Source organism: Felis catus, chromosome B4 (genome assembly GCF_018350175.1).
Source record: "Felis catus isolate Fca126 chromosome B4, F.catus_Fca126_mat1.0, whole genome shotgun sequence".
Classification (NCBI taxonomy): Eukaryota; Metazoa; Chordata; class Mammalia; order Carnivora; family Felidae; genus Felis; species Felis catus.
The window spans coordinates 104,956,164-104,972,545 of record NC_058374.1 but is presented as its reverse complement, the minus strand read 5'-3'; the positions used below and the strand labels follow the sequence as shown (position 1 = coordinate 104,972,545).

General features: G+C 35.8%; 1 long non-coding RNA gene across 1 annotated transcript; it reads left to right on the top strand.

Annotated features, from left to right (window-relative positions):
* Positions 1–1,038: 1,038 nt before the first annotated feature.
* On the top strand, positions 1,039–16,042 carry LOC123386660. Its single transcript, XR_006600901.1, has 3 exons — positions 1,039–1,275; positions 2,870–2,984; positions 15,700–16,042. It is a non-coding gene; the product is annotated as an uncharacterized LOC123386660 (long non-coding RNA).
* The last annotated feature ends 340 nt before the right edge of the window (positions 16,043–16,382 follow it).

Below are 16,382 nucleotides of genomic sequence, written 5' to 3'. Positions count from 1 at the left end.
ATATATAAGTGCTTTGGATCACAAACGTTTCCAGAACAAATTATGCTTGCAAACCAAGGTATTATTGTATATACATTTTGCTTATCTGCATATTTTAAAGTTACTTTCAAAACCCTTGAAACCCAGAGTTGCACATTGTGGTCATATAAATCAGAAAATCATTAGAATGAGATTTGCCTTCCAAACTCCATATTATTTTGTCTTTACTCCTGTTCTACTACATATCTGGCGGAAAAGTTATTTTATGATTTAACCTCATATTTTATACAAAGTACATGAGAGATAGTTGTGAAAAATCATATTGAAAACAATAATATTAATTGCATTCACATCACATGCTAGACACTTTTCTAAACACATTGATGTATTATCTCATTTAATCCTAAAACAAACTTACTTGGCAGTACTATTATTAGTCCCATTTTACAAATGAGGAGACTGAGGCCAAGAGCTCAGAGATAGTGTGGACCTGGGCTTTGACTACAGGTAATCTGACAAATGGCCTTTGTGGCTATCAAAAAGGGAGAAGGACCGACATTTTCTTTTGCTCTCAGCAGAGAAGCTGGTTGACACAGTTCTACTTGCTGTTTGCCTGGATCACAGACTAGGCAGATTGTGATGTCTGTTGCTCTGAAAGTGTCTCCTAGGATCTTCTTTCCACTCTACTGAGAAATCTCCTGCCCATACTGCCTTTGGACATACCCTTCAGTCCTTCTCTGAGTATTTCTATTTTGTTTGCTTTTTCTTTATTTTTTTGTTTGTTTGTTTATTTTGAGAGAGAGAGAGAGAAGAGGTGAGGTGGCAGAGAGAGGGAGATAGAAAGAAAATTCCAAGCAGGCTCTATGCTGTTAGTGCAGAGCCAGACCTGGGGCTCAATCTCACAAACTGTGAGATCATGACCTGAACTGAAATCAAGAGTCAAACACTCAATAGATTGAGCCACCCAGGGACCCCTCTATTTTGTTTGCTTTCTATGATTACAAAAATGTTTGCTCACTCTAGACTATTTTGTAAAGAGTATTTATGAAAATATAAAAATCCCCATAATCTCTAAATTATTAATAATTAGTTGTTTTCTTATAGTCTCTTATGATGTCTGTCCTTTATAATTAGATACTTCGTGTCTTTATATCCTTATGTTTTGCTTTAGGTCTCCTTAGAAGTGGCTGCAGAGATGGGACTAGACATGCAAGAGATTTATTGCAGGAAACACCTAGGCTGAGACAAGCGGGGAGAACTGGAGAAGACTGAGAAAATCTTCACATCATGACACAGGTCTGATGCCAGTAAAGGAGTGCAAGGAGTGAAAAGAATTGAATATGCAAAATTTTAAGCCATAGGGCAAGTCTAAAAGTTTCAGTGCAGTGGCAGATCAGAGACATAGCTGGTGGGCTGTCAGTTATGTTCTATGTGGCTCATTATCAGGGTCACCAAGATTTACCCATTATGCAGCACACATCTATTTCTCCATGCACATTCCAGGAGCATCTCCGCATGCCCTTGTGGGTCTCTCAACCTGAGGAAAAAAACCTGAGGACTATTGTTAGTAGCATGAACAAAAGTCAATGTCCCTGCTGTTGATCTAGAGGCCACATCTGAGCTTCCTTCTCTACCATCCTTTCGAAACACTCCTCACCTTTAGCTATGACTGCATCAGGTCTTAGTGGATGGTCTAATTTGGGGATTCAAACCTGCATTTCTGAGGAGTCTGAGACCTTGATAATTATACCCTCCTCCGGTGAGAGTCACTGTATGTGCTTCTTCACATTTGCAGTGGGGTCAGGTAATACCAGAAGGATCAAATGAATCATCTGGGTTCCATATGTATTTCCCCATACCTCCATTGTGTAAAAGCATCCCTACTTCTTCCTGATGATCACAGTCAACTATCTATGCCACCATAATGACTTCTCTTCTTACCTACTGGGTCCTAAATATAAGAAATCAAATTTTTTCTGGTAGCAGACATAACTTATAGTTCAATGAGATCCTTGCTGTATCCTCAGGCAAGGATATGCCCCCCTTTGTGGACCACAACATCCAACACTAGAGATCCCAGAGTTGATTTAGACAAGAATGAAAATTCTCCACTAGGTTTTGAGGAGTGATGGTAAGAATAATGCTAAAGACACTCAGCGGTTCTGTCCCTGAATTCCCAGAGACATGCAATCTTCCCACTTGGGACACAACATCATAGTAGAGTTCTCTGATCTCATACATACATAACATCATGAAGGATATCATCCCATCTTTTCTGGATATTGCCTCAAAGCTAGAGCTTCAGCCGTGCTTTTAGAAGGCTGTTCTATTGTTCTATAAGGTTGGCTATTTCTAGATGATGAGATGCCAAAAATAACTAGTGAGTCCCATAGTCATGGGCCCACTCTCATTCCTCTTTGCTGTGAAGTGGGTCTGCTGATTGGATGCTGTGATACAGGGATTCAGTATCTGTAGATCAGACATTCTGTAAGCCCCAAGATAGTGGTTGGTAACTGAATCTCAGAAGGCAGGAAAGAAATCCATATCCTGAGTAAGTGTCTATCACAATGAGGATGACCCACAACAGTTATCAGCATGGGAGAGCCCAAGGCAGTTGGTTTCCCAAGTGACCAGTTGGTCTCTGGTGGAATAGTGCACACTGGGAAGTCTTGTGATGTTATGGATTGAATTGTGTCCACCCAAAATTTATATGTTAAAGCCTTAATACTTATTGTGATTCTATTTGGAGATAGGGACCATAAAGAGGTAATTAAGGTTAAGTGAGGTCATAAGGATGGGACCCTAATCCAATAGAATTGATATATTTATGAGCAGAGGAAGAGACACCAGAGCTCACCCATGCACTCTGTCTCTCCATGCATACCCAAAGAAAAAGGCCATGTGACAACACAGCAAGAAGGTGACATCTGCAAACCCAGCAGTGAGGCCTTGCCAGAAACCAATCATGTTGGCACCTTGGTCTTGGACTTCCAGCCTCCAGAATTGTGAGAAAATAAATTTATGTTGTATAAGCCACCCAGTCATTAGTATTGTGTTATTGCAGCTGAGCAGAATAATAGGTTACTGATAGGATGGAAATTTAGATATGTAGCACCTGAGTTTATGAGTACATTATACTCTTCTCAGCAGATCTAAGACAGTGGAATATTTCCAAGACTTCCACACATATTCTCTTATTATTCATTAGGCAGACAACTCTGGAGAAATTGAAATTGTCTTAAATATGAGTGAATTATAAAATGCTAATAAAAAGCATTCTCCACTCAAATTCTTACTGAGCCCCTGACTATTTAAGTTAACAGTTCTAGGGAAGAGATGGCTAATACAATATCTCAGCCATTAGAGCTTCTACTAAACAGTGGAAACTCAATTGATATGGTATTTCTGCAAGAAGGTATCTTTTGCCTTTGGTTCCAAAAGGCATTTTGTTGAGATTGCCAAAATTAGAAAATGAAATTGTCTTGAATATCTTTTATGGTTCATTTATTAAACATTCAGTGCGAATAAATGTGAATCTGATGTTTTTTAAATCTTGAAATAGATTTTTAGGAAATGACTTTCTACTTTGGAATTGACATCTTTTCACCAGTAGAAAAATTCCTAAATAATTCAGCAAACTATTTCTGCACCTACTGTGTGTTATTGTAGCATGTAATGGGGATAAAACAATAAAAAAGACAGGTGTTAATTACTCCTGCAAGGAGATTATGGAATAACGGATTCTTTGTCAGAGATTCACTGAAGGTGTCAAGGTCAAATATTTGTTACATCTTTTGATGCAGTTTTGCGGCCTGTGTATCTGCTTTAATTCCATTAGAATCTGCACAGTCAAGAGGAATAGCATAATGAAAGGAAATACTGCCCAGAGTATGTGTCATTTTATTCAGTTGATACGCATTGGAAAGATAAATCTTACTAATAGGGTGAGCAAGGATGAGCACTGTCATACTGTGTGTAGTGAGCTGGAAGTACAAACATAAAAGCAAATAAAGGACGCCCAGTTCATGCAGCAAAGCTGGTTCAAACCAAATTTGTGGCCTACAGAAATGGGACCTGGGTAAAATTTTCTAATTGTTGTATATTATTACTCTTCTAAGTTATATGTAGTAGACCATTTGTCTACTGTATCCTAATGTGAGAAGATATTTATAAAGTAGTACCTAATTCCCAGTGAGGAAATTCTTTTGTTCATCACTTTTGTTCATCACTTATGATCTTTTAAGTTATCACTATTATTCTTGCACTGTCATGTAGTATATCAAGTGTGCAGTGTGTACTGTGTGTACATGTGTGTGTGTGCGTGTGTGTGTGTGTGCGCCTATGTGTGCATTGCTAGATACAACCCTTCTATTTCTGCCTACAGCATCCAGTTCCTTGTTTTACAGTATACACATTGTAGGGTTTTTGCTAAACTACTGTTCTGTATTAAATTGCTAATCCTTATGGGGAAATGTCTTTTCTTTCCCTAAATAGATTTAATATAGGCATACAAAAGTTTATTCCCAAGACCTTTAGCTATATCCAATAAATATGTCCAAGGAAGAACATGCATTATTTTTCATATCATCAAACTCAAGGACAGTATCACTGGAGCAACTTTACAGCTCTCTATAAAATTAAATGCACATAACTCTTTTGTTACAGTTACCACAGAACACATTGTATCTGAAAATGTTTCCAAGAGCCACACTAAATTCACAGAATTGAACCAAGTAGAAGATACTGCTTTATTAATACAGTTTACACTAAACTCATTTAAAAAACTATACCCTGAGATGTGGTGGTAAATTTTCTTCTAAATTAAATTGTAAAGGTCTACCCCATAATTAGTCATATTTGCTAGAATACTAAAAATTGCCACATCTTTCCTCACATGATTTGGTTGCTAGACTACATAGTTAATGATGCGTAATCTATGAAGGTGTGAGTACTCCCTTAGTACTCTGACAAGATGTTTCAGTTAATTGTTCCTCCTTGTAATTTATCTTCAGTTTTGAATGTGATTCCAGGGGCAAAAGCTTTATGAATAAAAATAATCTTTGCTATATCATTTCGCTTTCTGGATGAGGAAATACATGGGCCTGGAAAGAAGAAGAACAAAGGAATACCCAGTGTTAGGAAATGTATGAGTAGGATACTCTGTTCTATTCAAAAGTGTGCTGCTTTTTTCTTTGTGAATAATATAAATAAGGGTCTTATTTTTCTTGTTTATTGATTTTTTTGTCATGGGTCTAATCTTATTATTTTATTTTTAGTCACTAAACACTACTTCAGTTGGTTTACATTTTTTTAATAAAATTTTTTAATGTTTATTTATTTTTGAGAGAGAGAGACAGAGCATGAGTGGGGGAGGGGCAGAGAGAGAGAGAGAGAGAGAGAGAGAGAGAGAGGTTGACACAGAATGCTAAGCAGTCTCCAGGCTCTGAGCTGTCAGCACAGAGCCTGACACGGGGCTTGAACCTACAAACTGCGAGATCATGACCTGAACTGAAGTCAGACACTTAACCAACTGAGCCACCCAGGCACCCTGGGTTGGTTTATATTTTGTATAAAGTATATTAACGAGTACCAAGACTGGTGCTGTAAAATGCAATCTATATGTGACCTTAACATAATTAGAGAATTATGTAATTATGAAATTAGAGTTCTGATTGGTTTTATTTGATTTGAACAGTAGTGATCCACATTTCAAAGATGCAAGAAGCATAAAACACTCTTGCAACAAACATAATACTGCCTGATTTTATATGTGACAGCTTATATTTGTTACACACAATTTTTTAGGATGGCAGTTCAACAGATTCAGCAGATGAAATAACCGAAGACACCAAACTCATTTATATTATTGTATCAATAAACCAGATATATTCTGGATGGAGTCTCCTGTTCCTTTGAAATAACTTAAGACAGGTTCAGACTCCAAACATAACCTTTGGAAACCTAAGCCCTTTCTCTAACATTATGTGAGCTTCTGTGAGTATGGTTCCTCTGCCTTTGGGCTTATGCTTTTGTACATGCTGTTTCACCTTCAAACAACCCAGAAGTGAGTTTATCCCCATTTGCAACGTATCAAGAAAAATATTCTACAAAAAAATCACTCGTAACTAAGATAGTTCCATTAAATACTATTTGAGAAGAAGATGATGGTAGGGTGCTGGGGCTGACAGAAGAGAGGCTGCACATTGAAGCAACAGAAAGAGTTAGAAAGTAGATAGTTTCTAATGGATACTTCTTACAGATGTCCCTGCCATGCTCCATCTCTCTGGTTCTGACTCTCTCACAATTCTTTGTCTCCATACACTTCCCTCCTAAGAACAAAAACTTCATATCTTTGTTTCTTACAGAAAAGTGTATCACCATTGCATAGTTTGGTATTTTCTGATACTAACCTTCGTAGGATTTACCCTCTATAGAAAGTAGCTTAACAGGATAATTAGCCAAAGGCATTTCCCTTCTAAGGGAAGTTATTTTGCCTTGTCCAAATGACTTTTGTGAATGAAATATCCTTAGATTAAGGAGGCAGAAAGGGTTCACTTGTAATAAGTGAGGGCTTGACATTCTGTAGTTAGGACTGTAGGGGACGTCTTGAGGTTAGTGGTCAACAACTCACAGTGATCACTTCATCAGTCGCCAAACTCATCCTATGGGAAAGCTATCTCTGTAAAAGTAAAGTAGTATTTCATAGGGAAATAATTCAAGGGGCTCTTCCTTTGGCTTCAAAGTGTTTCAGGATTTCTTTTTTTTACCTCAATGCCTGGGGTTCACTGTCCTACTGCTTCGAAGAATGAAGAGGTGGACACAAAATAAAATAAGCAGCAGGCAAAAGTTTATTACAGTATGAGAAAGTAAGAATAGTATGAAAGCTCTCTTTACAGAGAGGGTGCATTTGAAAGTGAATGCCCATGACTATAGGCAAGGGTCTTTATTTTATAAGGTTTTGGTCGCCCCCCACTCCTACTCCTCCTTTCTCCCTTGTTTCTTCTCAGGTTCTACCCTTATTGACTGAGTAACTCTAAATATCTAGTCATTCTTTTTTGATTGGTTCATTTCCCTTGTATGACGAGTGTTCTATGGCCTTACTGTTCCTTGTGGGTCATATGTTTTATGGTCTACTTGTTTTTAGTCGGGTCTTTTTTCAAATTCTTAGGGGAACCTGAGGGGTAGTAGGTGGTGTCTGTTACATCCTTAAGAGGAACTTTACCCCTTGAGGGGGTTTGCTATGGTCAGATACTCCCAGCATTGTTCCAAAATAAGTGTTTTCCCTACCCAAGGAACTCAGGTCCTAATGTTTCCCTCTCTGCCTACTTTATCTTTCCCTGTCATAAAAAGACCAAACTTACCACTTACAACTTTATATGAAAAGTGAGTCTTCTCTTTTTGGTTAAGAAGTGACAAGTATATTCCTGGCCTTGTAGTATTAGTGAAAACATACATTTATTAAGTAATAAATTGCTGTATTTTTAGTGGTGCATTCATAATAAAATTACATTAATTGTGTAGTAATTTCTAAATTAGAATACATGCTATCAAGTCAGGTAATACCTTCTTGTCTTGGTATTTTCCCAGAAATAATATCTGTAAAATTCTCTATTTCCAGAACAGAATGCATTGATCCAGAACACCCAAATGGTTGTCTGTTTAGAAGTGCTTCAACATTTACAACAAAAACCAAAAAAGTATTTAGAAAAATTCCGTCTTGGCAGGCTAACAGGGCCAATTCAGAACTGAAAAATTGTTATTTAAAACTAACTCGATTGGGTTAAGATTTTGCTTTCTATTTCACACTCAATCCATCCACTTTCTTTGAATACACTCACATACATATAATTCATTTTTTAAAGAGAACACTGAAAATATTTATTTTGAAAATAATATGGACTGGATATACAAAAATGTCAGACATATTGCCATAGACTTCACATGCTCATATTTTAGACATGTTTTCATATTTAAGACTTGTTTTACACCGTTGCTTAGCAACATTCTGGTCATTTATTTCAAAACAACTTCTAAATTACAAAGCCTTTTGTGAAAAAGAAATAAGAAAATTTTGACTTTTTTTCATGTATAGAAAAAAATGCAGAGAAAACGTCCGTTGTTGTGCATAAAAGGACTATTGTATTAAATGCTGAAAAATAACATTCTGACTAAATTATTTGTTGTGATGTTTATTTTAAGTCTTTTTATTTAAAACATTAATAACAATGAAGTCATTTGTTCTTCGCTCTTTTCAGTTACTGGTTGATGTGGCATCCAATTTATGTCCAAAAGGTTAAGTGCATATAACAGCCTAATATTTTAAGAAAAAAGCTGGATGAAAATGAGGTTCTTTGTTTTCTGTTTTTGTGTTACCTGAAGAGGTGATTAAGTAGGGAGTTAATATTTAAAACACATAAATATCTATTACATGCATAGCACTAATGCATCTATTATAAAAACTTGTTACCTTCTGCCTGAGGTATTAGTTTTTTGCACATATTTTATCCTCCACACTAGTCTCTGTGCTCCTTAAGATCAAAACCTTTTCTTTTTTTGAAATTATTTATTTTGATAGAGAGAGATAGTGTGCACTCACAAACGAGTAGGGGAGGAGTAGAGAGAGAGAGAGAATCCCAAACAGACTCCGTGCTGTAGCCAGAGCCCGACATGGGGCTCAATCCAAAGAACCATGAGATAATGAATGACCTGAGCCAAAATCAAGTGTCAGATGCTTAGCCAACTAAGCCAACACAGGCACACAGAACCTTTTCTTATTTGTTGTTGAGTTCTCATAATCTGGTAGTGTCTTGTATATAACAGGCATTCAACATGTGTCAAGTTGAATATTTTAATAACAATAATTACCATAGTAACAGTGACAATATTTTTGAGCAGTTGTCTATGTGCCATGTACCATATCAAGCACTGTATTTTAATTGTAGAAGCAATTATGTTATTTTTTCTATTTACATCATGGGCAGGGGAGAAGGAACTCTTAAATTATAGTGAATACAAAGGCTGGGAAACACTCCAATATATAACCAAGAACTTACAGTCTTCCACATTGTGATAAATAAGGTAAATTGAAATGCTTATACTTTTAAGTATTGATAGGCTTAACAATTGTTTTTCTCAAGCTTAGATCTCAAAACACACCAAGCATAATTAATTATATCTTGGTGTAATGGATATCTGGTGATTTAGCCTGTGCAGTGTATATTGTCTCATCTGGTACAGCATCCTGTTTGTTGTTGTTGTTGTTGTTGTTGTTGTTGTTGTTGGGTTTTTTGATTTTTTGTTTTTTCCCTTGAGAAATCTCTCCTCCATTCTCAGTTCATATGGTCACGTAGGACAACCCACCCTCCAACCCCAGAAGTGGGAACATAATCTATGCCTTATCCATGACAGTGGCCTTTCCTTTGGCTATCCCTGTGGTAATTCAGCTATTAATACATGACACAAAGGAAACAATTAGCACTAGGTGTTCTGTTGCAAAAGGGGAAAGAGGTATGCTCTTTTCACTGGGATTGTTGAGCTGGTTGGATTTAAGAGTACAGCTACTGTAGTCACTATTTCTTCAGCACATCCCTTTGAGACTGAAGCTAGTGAGGAAGAAACAGTGCCAAGGCAAACACCAAAGAATACCTGTTCCTAACAATGTCCACTGATGAATGCTAAAATCACTAGGTGAAAGTTTGAGGAGAAACAGGATATTAGCATAGTCTCAAAGTGTCTCCTCCAAGTTATTTATCAATTACAAAGGGAGAAATCTTAATTTTACAATGAAGAAATCTGGCAGACAAAATCTAACCAAGCAGTCAAGGTCAACATCACCAGAAATAAGATATATTAACATTATATTTCCTCAATATTATATACTTAAAGAGGAAAAATAAATCATTATTTTGTGGTATTCCTGCCAAAAATTCAGAAACTTAACCTAATCATCAGATAAGAAGAAATGTCAGACAAACTCAAAATGAGGCACATCTACAAAATAAGTGACCAGTATTCATCAAAAGTTCCAAGATAATGAAAGATAAGGAAAGACTGTGGAAAGTTTTGAAGAGACAGAACAACTAATGCAATATGGCAACCTGGATTAGGTCTTGGAAAATAAAAAAAGATTTTAGGCAAAAAAATTTGGTGAAGTTTAAAAATAAGGTCTGTAGTTTAATAATACTGTACCAACACTAAATTTTCCTGGGTTTTAAAAAAAATTAAGTTTATTTATTTATTTTGAAGAGAGAGAGAGAGAGAGAGAGAGAGAGAGAGAGAGAGAGAGAGAATCCCAAGCAGGCTCTGCTCTGACAGGGCAAATGCAGGGCTCAAACTCATAAAGAGTGAGATCATGACCTGAGCTGAAATCAAGAGTCAGTCGCTTAATCAACTGAGCCACCCTGGCGCCCGTCTAATTTCCTGGTTTTGAAAATTGTATTATGTCTATCTAAATTGCTAACATTTTATTTTATTTTATTATTATTTTTTAAGGTTTATTTATTTATTTTGAGGGAAACAGAGACAGTACAAGTGGGGGAGGGGCAGAGAGAGAAGGTGAGAGAGAAAATCCTAAGCAGGCTTCACACTGTCAGCACAGAGCATGACGTGAGGCTCAAACCCATGAAGCCTCAAGATCATGACCTGAGCTGAAATTGAATTGGATACTTAACCAACTGAGCCACCCAGGTGCCCTTAAATTGTTAACATTTTAGAGGAAATTGAATGAAGAATATATGTGAACTCTTGGTAATATTCTTCCAAATTTTCTGTAAGTCTAAAACTCTTTCAAAATCAAAGTTAAAGAAACACACACAAAAAGAAATTGAGTCAACAGATTAAGATTAGATTCCTGGAAACTTTGTGTACCTCTATTCAGCCATATTTGAGCACAGACATACCCATTAGTCTTTCAGGTCATGAGTTGAAAAATTCTGTAATCATTTTAATTGGATTTCTCTCACTTTCAAGCAAAAGAGATATGACAAATATGTATTTATTTTCTTTGCCAGTGAGTTTACTGTGGTCTGTCTAGAAAATGCCTCATGACTAATAAGGTGTTACATGTAAGGGGATTTTTCCAATAATTTCTATGCTCAAGGCAATACTTTTTTTCATTTTAAAAATAATTTTGCATGGAGGCGTTTTTCTATAATGTACTTTTCACTTTTATATCTTTGCTGTGGAGTGTACTAAATATGAATTTTCATTCTTCCAATGATTTTGAGTCATCATTCTGAACATAGATCATCTTCTATCACAGAATGTGTTGGTATTGATTGACTGATTGATTGATTGAAATATTGAAATGTATGCTTATACATTAATTGACCTCTGATTCTAGAATTTATTTATTTTGTCCATTCTTATAATTTGTGAATCCCATTTACCTTATTGGTTTTACATACATTTTCTTACTGTTAAACTATTTATAACAGTGTTCCTCCCACCAGAACTTGCTGTTGTATATCTGCTGTTGGAGAACACAATCTTACTGAAATCAAATTTAAATCAAGAGTCATATGGTAACTAAGGAATATCATAAATATTTCTTGTATGATCAAAGTTCATAGATTCTGTGATATCTTTTTTAGGCACAGAATTTTTGTGGGCTTTGTTTTTTTCATATATGTAACTATGGACTATGATCTATATGGGTGAATTGAATGTGTCACTTTAGGATATGATAATGTGACTCAATTAGAAATTAAAGTTTGTAGTTTATGTTTTTATTAATATTTTCAAGTAATGTGTTTCCTTAATAAGTCGTCAGTGCTCCTGCTCACCATGATATGTTTCCCAAGATGGCCTAAGAAAAATGAACATCACAGAATGACAGGGAGAACTACGAATAAGTCCCTTGGGCAGATTAAAAGTGTCTCCGTATGCCAGGGCCTGTGATTGCTTCTTCCCACTTACAGAATCATTCATGACATTCTTTTTGTGACAGGTCTTTTGTCCTAGCTGATGTGAATATAGAGCTTCCTTTTTCCCTGTATGTGTCAATTCCCGACAGTCACCTTAAATGCCTATCCCCTTTTATCTTGGTCTCCTTCAAAATGTGTCTCGTGCACATGTATTGGGCTTATAATTAATCTGAGCTGATTGCACTTCTCTTCACTGCCCATATGCATCTATTATTATCCATTCTTCTTCTTTTTTTAATTCCTTCAAGTCAGCAGCAGCTATACTGTGCTGTCATTTCCTTGGCTTGGAATCAATTCTCTTTTCCTGCCAAGTGCCATAGATCCTACAAAGTGCTTCTGTTGCAGTAGTAATTTTGTTACCTAATATAAATGAACAGTAAGGCTTCAGAGTCTACTATAAATAGCATGGAGTTTCTCAAAGGTCTCCCACTGATTGTTCACCAGACTGATTTAATCTCTACTAATAGTCTTAATTCATAAATTGACATTTTAGCATTTTTTTCTGGATTTTCCCCACCACAGTCCCAATTAATTTTTTTTACTGTTTGTAGAGAATTGGCCCTTAATTGTTTTAGTGTACTTATTTGTAACTCTAGCTAGTCTTAAAGAAAGAGGAGAAGGAGTAATAAACAGGGAGATTCAGGTTTTTCCACTATTTCTTATTCTTGTGAACTATTTGTCCCTCAACCTCCTGAGTATAACATAACTGCGAAGGGACTCTTTCTGTACATTTTGTCAATTAAGGTCATCAGCTTGTAAGAAAGTCTATTGATGACTGGCAATACTCAGGGTATAGTGTTCAGTAAAAGGGAAATGGCATAATGATGTAATGAGGAAAATTCTGGGCAGGGAGTTGAAGAGGTGGAATTTGGTCACAACTATACTGATAGATTTCTGAGTGATAATGTGTAAGTTCAGTTCCATCTTCTGAAAATAGTTAGGCTTGGCTACATGAACTTAAATTGCTTTCTTGTCTAATATATTATGAGTCTAGAATACCATGTTCCTCCAGGAATTCACAATTTAATTGAAATGTAGAACGAGAAGAGTTGCATTGCCTGCGATTCCTTGTGAGAGTTTTATAGCACAGGAGCCATGTTTTATTCTCTCTCAGGTCTCAAGTCCAAACACAGCCTAAAACAGAAGTTCCAGGTTTTTTTTTCCATTGAGACACATATAACAGGTGATAGTCACACTTACAATCCATACTTAAAGAAGCGCATGTGATTATGATCTATTCCATGTCCACATGGGAAATTTCTCCCCTTCTCTGTCATATTTTGAAATCCACTGTTAAATCTGCCTTTGTTCATTTATTTAGACATCTTTATTCAGGCGTAATATACAATAAACTTTATATATAAAGTGTCCAATTTCGTGTGTTGGCACATGTATACACCTGAAAAATGATCACAATATAATGAATGTATCTAGCAACTCCAATGATTTCCTCATGGTTCTTTGCAATTCCTCCCTTCTGCTTCACCATATTTTTCTGTCCCCAAGCTACTACTGATCTGGTTACTATCATGAGAGATTAGTTTGAGTTTTCTAAAATTTTAAACAAATGAAATCAAGAAATAGGAAGATACTTTTTGGCGGGAGGTGGGGATTTGGGTTTTCATACTGCACAATTATTTTGTTCATCCTTCTTGTTGTAGGTATAAATAGGTCATTACTCTTTATTGCTGGGTTACATTTCACTATATAAATATACCACAGTATTTTAATCCATTTCCCTGCTGGTGAGCATTTGTTTGTTTCAAATATTTGACTGTTACAAAACAAAGCTATATGAACATTCGTATATATAACTTGTATGGACATGTGCTTTCAATTCCCTTGGATAAATACTTAGGAATGATTGGATCATATGGTAGGTATATGTTTAACCTTTTAAGAAATTGCTCAACTCTTTTCCAAAGTAGTTATACTATTTTACATTCTGACTTGCAGTGTATAAGAGTTCCAGGTGTTCTGTCTTCATCAGCATTATAGTCAATCATTTTGATGTTAGCCATTCTAATAGGTGGTGGTATATAATTGTGGTTAACATGCATCTCTTTAATGATTCATGATTTGAGCATTTTGTGTACATGTATGTCAGAGATCTGTGCATTCTTTGGTAATATGCCTGTTAAAATATTTGCCTATTTTTAAAATTTTTGGGTTTTCTTTTTCATAATTCCAAGTCCTGAGGGTTCTTTATGTATACAAATTCTTTACCAGAAACATGATTTATAAGTATTTTCATTCAGTATGTGGCTTATATTTTCATTGTCTTTATAGTTTCCTTTGAGGAACAGAAGTTTTAAACTTCATGCTCTAATTTATTTTTTAAATAATAAATGGCTTGCAGATTCTGGCACTTTATTAATATTAACAAATAATTTGTTACTTACCTCACACCAAATCATGATACATAAATGTGACTTGATACTATGGAAGAGGATGCTGAGTCCCTACTGGTGATTAGTGCAACTATTTTATGGTATTTTTTTTTTCTTTGTTGCATAGTAATTGCTGATACCCAGTCACTTCATTTTTAGGCCATTTGAAAAATAGCTTAGGGTAAAGGTTGTTGTAGATGTAAGCTCCAGGTTGGATAACTTTGTGGATTCATTGTTGTATTTTCAATATTGGAATATTAAGTTTATATCCCTGAAGTGGAACTGCATTGTTGAAAAAACACAAATGTTCTCCTGACAGTCCTAAGCAATTACTTTTATATAATGCTTTTTATATAGCAATTATGTTTCTTGCCCTTAACTTTACTACTGACAAAGAGTAGATGCTAATCTCCAAGACAGGATTTTTTTTTTAAGTTTATTTATTTTGAGAGAGAGAGAGTGTGAGGGGCAGAGAGAGGGAGAGAGAGATCCCAAGCAGGTTCTGCACTATCATCAGCCCAGAGCCCAATGTGAGGCTCGAACTCAGCAACCATGAGATCATGACCTGAGCTGAAATCAAGAGTCAGACGCTTAACTGAACTGAGCCACCCAGGTGCCCCTCCAAGAGAGGATGTTTTATGCAAACAAAATATGCAGTCTCAGACTGCTAAAGACAGAGAAATGACAAGACTTGTGACATACAGAATCTGTTCATTCAAAGAAGTGCCATCCCTGTTCATGGTAATGAGAAGCATGGATGTGGGAAACTGGACTCAGTTCCCTTATAGTTGATTCATGCCTACCTATTCACTGCCCCCAATTTTTGTACACAGAAATGTTGTCCATACATTATCACATTTTGGTTTGATCAAAGTTCGGTCTTAGAATCTTTAGTCTGCTCCAGTAAAATAAAGGTATGGGGTATCCTCCTGTTTGAAATGAAAATATCCTAGAAAGTATCATATGATATTAAATCTTCACATTTTATAATTGAACTTCATCAAAATATTGTCTAATAATTACACTACACCTGACCATTGAGGTCATGGTAAATTGGTTTGGTGTGAGAAAGGAAGGAAAAGTAATTTTGGAATATCGTCATTGACAACAGGAGAAGGCAAACACAACAGGTTATTGTGTGGTAAGATAAAGAACTAAGGACAAATACTAGAAGTCAAACAATATCTATCCATTATCTCGTTCTTCAATATTAAAGCTCCCAAGTTTTAGCTGAGCCTGTGATTTTCATTTGCAGGCTACATTCCCACTTCCTTTGCAGTTTGTGTACTCGTGTGACTGAGTTCTGGACAATAGGGCATAACTGGAAATAAAGAATGCTATTTGGTCAGGCCCATAAAAAGAATTGTACTTATGCTTTCTTGCCTTCTTATTCCCTGCTGTGGCAGGTGACGAGTACTTGACAAGACAGCAACTGTGGACCCAAAGATGGAAGTCATGTGTTTGGGACTATAGAATTACCTTCTAATCCAGGCTCCTTACTTCTGGAGAGGTAAGGACTTATGAAAGAAATAATAAACATCTGTTTTCTTTAAGTTTCTGTATTTTTGGATTCTTTGTTATAACAGCTTAGCCTGTGCTCCAATTAATAATGGCAGGATTATCAAAGAAGAGAAGATAACACTAATTTCTACAGAGCATAATAAAGGTAAATTTAAATGTTTCATATATTTTAATTTTTCTGAAGCTTGATAATATATGGACAATATTTTTTGTATACAAAACTTGGACTATTTCCTCAAAACAAAATGTGTACTTTTTTACATTACAGGGAGGTTTAAAGAATTCATCTGCCAAATTATTTTTTATATGTAAACTGCATGCAATGACAGAGGTCAGTTTAAAATCTAATGGATACTCTCCTGAATGGTTGATAAAGTGTCTGATCTCAAGATTAGAAATTATTGCCTAATTACATATACAGCAGTTAGTTCCTTCTCAATGAATTTACTGAAATATATGCATACACATACATATACATACATCATACAGAAAGGTAATCATGTTTAAAACTGATAACTCAGGGATACCTGCATGCCTCAGTTGGTTAGGCCTCTGACTCTTGGTTTTG